The 6,227-nt window shown below is 35.9% G+C and overlaps 1 pseudogene; it reads left to right on the forward strand.

Annotated features, from left to right (window-relative positions):
* The first annotated feature begins 986 nt into the window (after nt 1-986).
* LOC115961357 lies at nt 987-5,807 on the forward strand (annotated as a pseudogene).
* The last annotated feature ends 420 nt before the right edge of the window (nt 5,808-6,227 follow it).

The following is a 6,227-nucleotide window of genomic DNA, read 5'->3' on the forward strand; positions in this document are numbered from 1 at the left end:
TTACAACAGCATTGCAAAACAGAGAGAGGCTAAACAAATTCCAGGCCAATCCAATCAACCAAATATAGCACACAAGATAGTTTCTCAATTATGCTTTTTTTTGGTTTTGCAATTACAACAATTTTGTTATTCTTAGCGACTTAGCTTTTAGATATAGAAAATATTATCTCTCTTCCATTTTTCTCTTTTCTATTATTATTTTAGACTCTCTTCCACTTTATTACTCTCATCTCAACAATTTCAATTCTTATTTTATTTATTACTGGCCCCTTTTTCTTTTTTTGGTTGTCAATATCAATGTATCACACATAAATATATCAATGTATCACACATAAATATACATTTTACCACAACTATCTTACGTAGTAAATTATGAGTGGTAAAGGAAAAATATTTAATCCATGTAATAGTGACGGACAAACAATTACAGACTACCAAGTAAGACAATTGTGGCAAAGTGTGTGTTTGGTGTGATACTAGCATTAACAGTATAAAACTGGATATGGACAGATGACAATCATTCGGATACTATAGGACTTATGTTAGAGTTGTTTTCCTCCTTTTGTTCTTGGCTGGTGGCCGTGAGGGATGAGTTTGAGACATTTTCAAGTAAGATCATTATGTTAAGAAGAGATCATTCGTGGCTTTACTCTAATCTTTTGGCATAGAAGTCGGACAATGTTAGGTGAAAGTTCATTGTGATAGACGAAAGTAACTAGCTAGAAACTAGTTGATTTATCGCATTGTAGGCATTGCTTATTTACAATATAATCACCCAAAATAGTTATAAGCGCACTTAATTAATTGTAAACGCCGTCTCTCTTTTTTGTCTGAGATAGAGAGAAAGGGTCGGCAACCGTCTCTATTTTGTTCTTCCTTGCGTTTTTAATTAGGATAAAGAGCATACCAATGTCTTTTAATTTAAACTCACTTGGCACTGTACATATCATTCTCAATTGTAGCTCATTTTTGTAGCAATGTCAATTATGGCACCCTCACCCACTTCTCTAGTTTTCAATGTTCGGAGATGTGAACCAGAACTGGTTGTTCCAACTAAATCCACTCCCCATGAATTCAAACAACTTTCAGATGTGGATGATCGAGAACGCCATCATGTTCTGGTCATAATGTTTTATCGCTATGATCAGTCATTGGTAGGAAAAGACCCTGTGAAAGTCATTAGAGAGGCACTTGCACAAACACTTGCGTTTTACTACCCATATGCAGGTAGGCTTAGGGAAGGTCCTGATGCCAAGTTCATGGTAGAGTGTACTGGTGAGGGTGTGATGTTCATTGAGGCCGATGCTGATGTTACTCTGGAGGAGTTTGGTGATGCACCTCATCCTCCATTCCTATAGACGAGCTCATTTTTAAGTTCCCGGCTCCAGAGGGATGCTTAATTGCCCATTGTTACTTTTTCAGGTAATTTGTGGCTCTTCTCTGTCAAATTTTGTAAGAAACTTACCTCATTGATTATAATCAGTCTTTCTTTCTCTTCTAACTTGTGTATGTGTGTGAGAAATATTAGAAATCAACACTAACTTGTGTATGTGTGTGAGAAATATTAGAAATCAACACTAACTTTCTTGTCTCTAGAAATTTCTAGAGTATTCTAGAAACTTCTAGAACATTCTCACACAATCTCTCTAATTCCGGAAATTTCTCTCTTGCTCTCTTTCCGGAATTCTCTCCAAGATAGTTCTTATATTTTCTCTAGAAGCTTCCTTGCACTAGTGAATTTTAGTCACATGTTTATAGAATAGTCTAGAAGGTTGGAGAATGGCATTCATTTAATGCCAATAAAAAGGAAGTTGCTAGAAGTTTCAAGTTGGTTTCCTAACCAACACACACCTAGTATAAATAGATGTGGTGGTATGTGAAGTAGAGTGTGAGACTAGTGAGAGACTAGTGTGAGATTAGTGAGATGTGTGAGAGACTTGTGAAGAGTGTGAAGTGAAGAAATAAGTAAGAGCTATTGTGTAGTGTCAATACAGAGGTGTCTAGAGAATTGGTGTATGTGTCTTGTAAAAGCATTTAGTGCTTGTAAAGTGTTGTAATTCAAAGAGTTAAGTTTTAATAAAAGCTCTTTGTTCAGTCATTTGCTCAACAATCTAGTGTCAGAACTTCCGCTAACTCAACAATCTGGTATCAGAGCGAGGCGATCAGGGACCGTGTTTGTGGTGTCTAGGACAGTATTTTTGGAGGTGTTCATTCTGCTCGTGTGCAATCTGGGACTGTGAAGTTCGTGGTATGGGACCAAGCTTATTTGGTAGAGCAAGAGATTTCACCAAGTTGTGATGGCGAACCTCCAAGCTGTCGATAGCATTAGAAGGCTCAATAACCAGAATTACAACACATGGTCAACTTGTATGGAGTCGTACTTGTAAGGGCAAGATCTATGGGAGATCGTTGCTGGTGGTGAAACCACACCTCCTGAGAATGCCGAAGCTTTGAGAAAGTGGAGGATTAAAGCCGGGAAGGCTTTGTTTGCAATCAAGACAAGCATCGAGGAAGAGATGCTGGAGCACATCAGGCATGTAAACACACTAAAGGCTGCGTGGGACACCTTTTCAACACTATTTTCAAAGAAGAATGATGTAAGGCTACAGTTGCTTGAGAATGAGCTAATGTTGATGGCACAATGAGATATAATGATCACACAATACTTCACCAAGGTAAAGTCTCTTTGTCATGAAATCTCTGAATTAGATCCTGCATCAAATATTTCTGATGCAAGAATGAGAAGGATAGTCATTCATTGGTTGAGACCTGAATATAGAAGTTTTGTAGCTGCCATTCAAGGTTGGCCTGTCCAACCATCATTAGTAGAATTGGAAAATTTGCTAGTTGACCAAGAAGCATTGGTCAAGCAAATGGTTGGGGTCTCACTAAAGAGTGAAGATGAGGCACTCTTTAGCGGTCAATATAAAGACCGACCCAAGAGAAGATTTAATGCAGGTTCTAAGAATAGAAATGATAAAGATAGAGAAGATTAAGAGAGCTCTCAAGATGGAGGAGCTTGAGGAAGTCGCGACAATAATGATCAAAGATCCACGGGTTACAAAAATCGTAATGTTAAGTGTTTCAAGTGTGGAAAAACGGGCCACTTTGCACGAGACTATCGATTCAAGTGGAGAACAGCTCAAGGAAATACAGTGACGTTAAACAACCTAGAAGATGATAGCAAAGAAGAATGGGCCGTTGAATCGTGTCTGGCTGTGATAGAGCTAGTTAAAGAAGTAGTGGAAGAGGAAGCAATGCTAACAGTCTTAAAGGAAATTGAAGAGAAAATGCCTGAGAGCATGGGGGAGCAGTCTAGGAAAGATCAGCTCATGATAATTGATGAGTTACAATCTTTTGAAGACGAAGGTGAGCCAGAGTCTAGAGAAGTGACACTAGAGGAGGATCAACTAAGAATTAAAGAAGAGATTCACGCATTAAAGCATGTGCCAAAGCCCAAGGATATGAAACCCATTAAATCTTTGAAGTTATGGCAAATAGATGATGTAAAGAATGCTTTCCTGGATGGAGAGTTAGATCGAGAAGTTTACAAGAAGCAGCCAAAGAGATTTGAGGGCAAAGCCCAGCCAAACAATGTCTGCAAGCTACAAAGAACACTTTACGGGTTGAAACAAGCGCCGAGGGAATGGTATGTTGACAATGGCGAAATTGGGAGAGAGTCAGTGTTGAGGGGGAGTGTTAGAAATCAACACTAACTCTCTTGTCTCTAGAAATTTCTACAGTATTCTAGAAACTTCTAGAACATTCTCACACAATCTCTCTAATTCTGGAAATTTCTCTCTTGCTCTCTTTCCGGAATTCTCTCCAAGATAGTTCTTATATTTTCTCTAGAAGCTTTCTTGCACTAGTGAATTTTAGTCACATATTTATAGAATAGTCTAGAAGGTTGGAGAATGGCAGTCATTTAATGCCAATAAAAAGGAAGTTGCTAGAAGCTTCAAGTTGGTTTCCTAACCAACACACACCTAGTATAAACAGATGTGGTGGTATGTGAAGTAGAGTGTGAGAGACTAGTGTGAGACTAGTGAGAGACTAGTGTGAGATTAGTGAGATGTGGGAGAGACTTGTGAAGAGTGTGAAGTGAAGAAATACGTAAGAGCTATTGTGTAGTGTCAATACATAGGTGTCTAGAGAGTTAGTGTGTGTGTCTTGTAAAAGAATTTAGTGCTTGTAAAGTGTTGTAATTGAAAGAGTCAAGTTAAAATAAAAGCTCTTTGTTTAGTCATTTGTTCAATAATCTAATGTCAGAGCTTCTGCTAACTCAACAAGAAAGCCCTGTATTATTTTTTTCTCCTCTTATATAGGGTTTACCTAACCCTTAGCTATGAGTCTTAGGTATCAAATTCACCCTTATAAGAGAGAGAGAGAGAGGTATAATACACCGAGCTTACATAAAAAAATTTCATGTACTAATTTGTCTTTCAAACTTTAACCATGCATTTTTTTTCTTCTTCATATACCAATAATTGAATTATCTATCTTATTTGATTTGGAATTAAGAAAAAAAAAATGAAGGTACTTTGTCTATAATTTATGCTATTGGACTCTAAATTTGGGGAAGTTATGATCAAACTCATATTTTCATTCTATAATATACCAACATTATTTAGTTCGTTCATGCATATACAAGTAATCAGTTAGTCTTGTATAATAACTCACACCTAGTATATTAAGTGTCTTGTAGTTTAATAACATTGATTAGTTTCTTTTATGAGGACAACTAATGTTCAAATCCCCCTCCCCCCACTTGTAACAATTTGTCCAAAAAACATCACACTTTAGCTTACTAACATTTTTTTTTTTTTGAATAAACAGTAATACTTATTAGAACACATACAAAAATAGTAATTATAGTATTTTAAATTGGGTTTATAATACATTATATAACTAGAGTACAACTACAAAATGGCTTAACTTTTGTAGTTGTAGCTTGGGTTTAAAAACAGTGAATGCTAGAACACACAATACAATTTTTTTTTTTTTTTTAAATTGATACTTGAAGTGTAGACATTGTATACAAAGCATACATCAAAGAATATGAATTGATAATTTTCTGGTTTTTCTGGTGCTTATAGTCTTTTTTGGCTTGGTTGATGTATTTTATTTAGTTTTGTGGATGTACTTTCGAGGGAAGCTCTGTTCTCCCCTGTATTGTATTTTAGCAATTGGCTGTTTTAATAAAAGTTTTGTTTTCAAGAAGAAAAAAAAAATTATGTTACTTATAAGTGATATATATAAATACAATAATCTGCTTATGCTTGTGTGTACTAATGTTGATTGGTATGATACATAGGTGACACGACTAAGGTGTGGAGGTTTTGTCCTTGCCTTGCGCTACAATCACATAATGAGTGATAGTATGAGCATACTTCAATTCATGATTGCTGTGGGTGAGATGGCACAAGGCGGAACTGCTCCTTCAATCCCAGCTGTGTGGCAAAGGGAGCTTCTCAATGCTAGAAACCCACCACAAGTGACATTCACACATCATGAATTTGATGAAGTGGTCGAGTCTAAGGCCTTTGCCAGTTCCCTCCATGACATGGCCTGCAATTGTTTCTTCTTTGGTCCAACTCAGATATCTGCAATTCGAAAAAAAAAAAACTTCCTCGTCACCTACATAAATCTTCCACGTTCGAGGTATTAACTGCATGCTTATGGAGATGCCGCACCATAGCAATTCAACTGGAGTCAAAGGATGAAGTGCGCTTGATATTTGCATTAATGTGCGAAACAAATTTAACTCACCAATAGGGTACTATGGTAATGTTTACAAATTACATTAGATATCATCTAGTGTACGAACCATTAATCTAAGATTTAAGGCTAAGTTGAGACGTGGAAATGTATTTGGTATCTATCTATCCAGTGAACTAGTCTTTTAAAATATTGGTGGTTAACATCATGTCATGTCATATTCAACCAACATGTCAAAAGAGATAAAAACAAAATCTCATTTTCATAGAAAAATAGATCTAGCATCTTGTGTTTAAAATTAAAATTAAAATTAAAAAAAAAACCTTTCGAACTAAAAAAATAAATCTAGCGTGCTTTGATATAATTTAAAGCCTAATACAATATATTTAAGTAGAATCTTTTATATATAAATGTCAATTAAATAAATTTATGGATTATTAATCAAACATATACTAATTTGACGAATTAACATTACCTAATATCCTACGCAATAATTTGAGTGTCTATTT

This window comes from Quercus lobata, chromosome 9 (assembly GCF_001633185.2).
Source record: "Quercus lobata isolate SW786 chromosome 9, ValleyOak3.0 Primary Assembly, whole genome shotgun sequence".
NCBI classification, from domain to species: domain Eukaryota; kingdom Viridiplantae; phylum Streptophyta; class Magnoliopsida; order Fagales; family Fagaceae; genus Quercus; species Quercus lobata.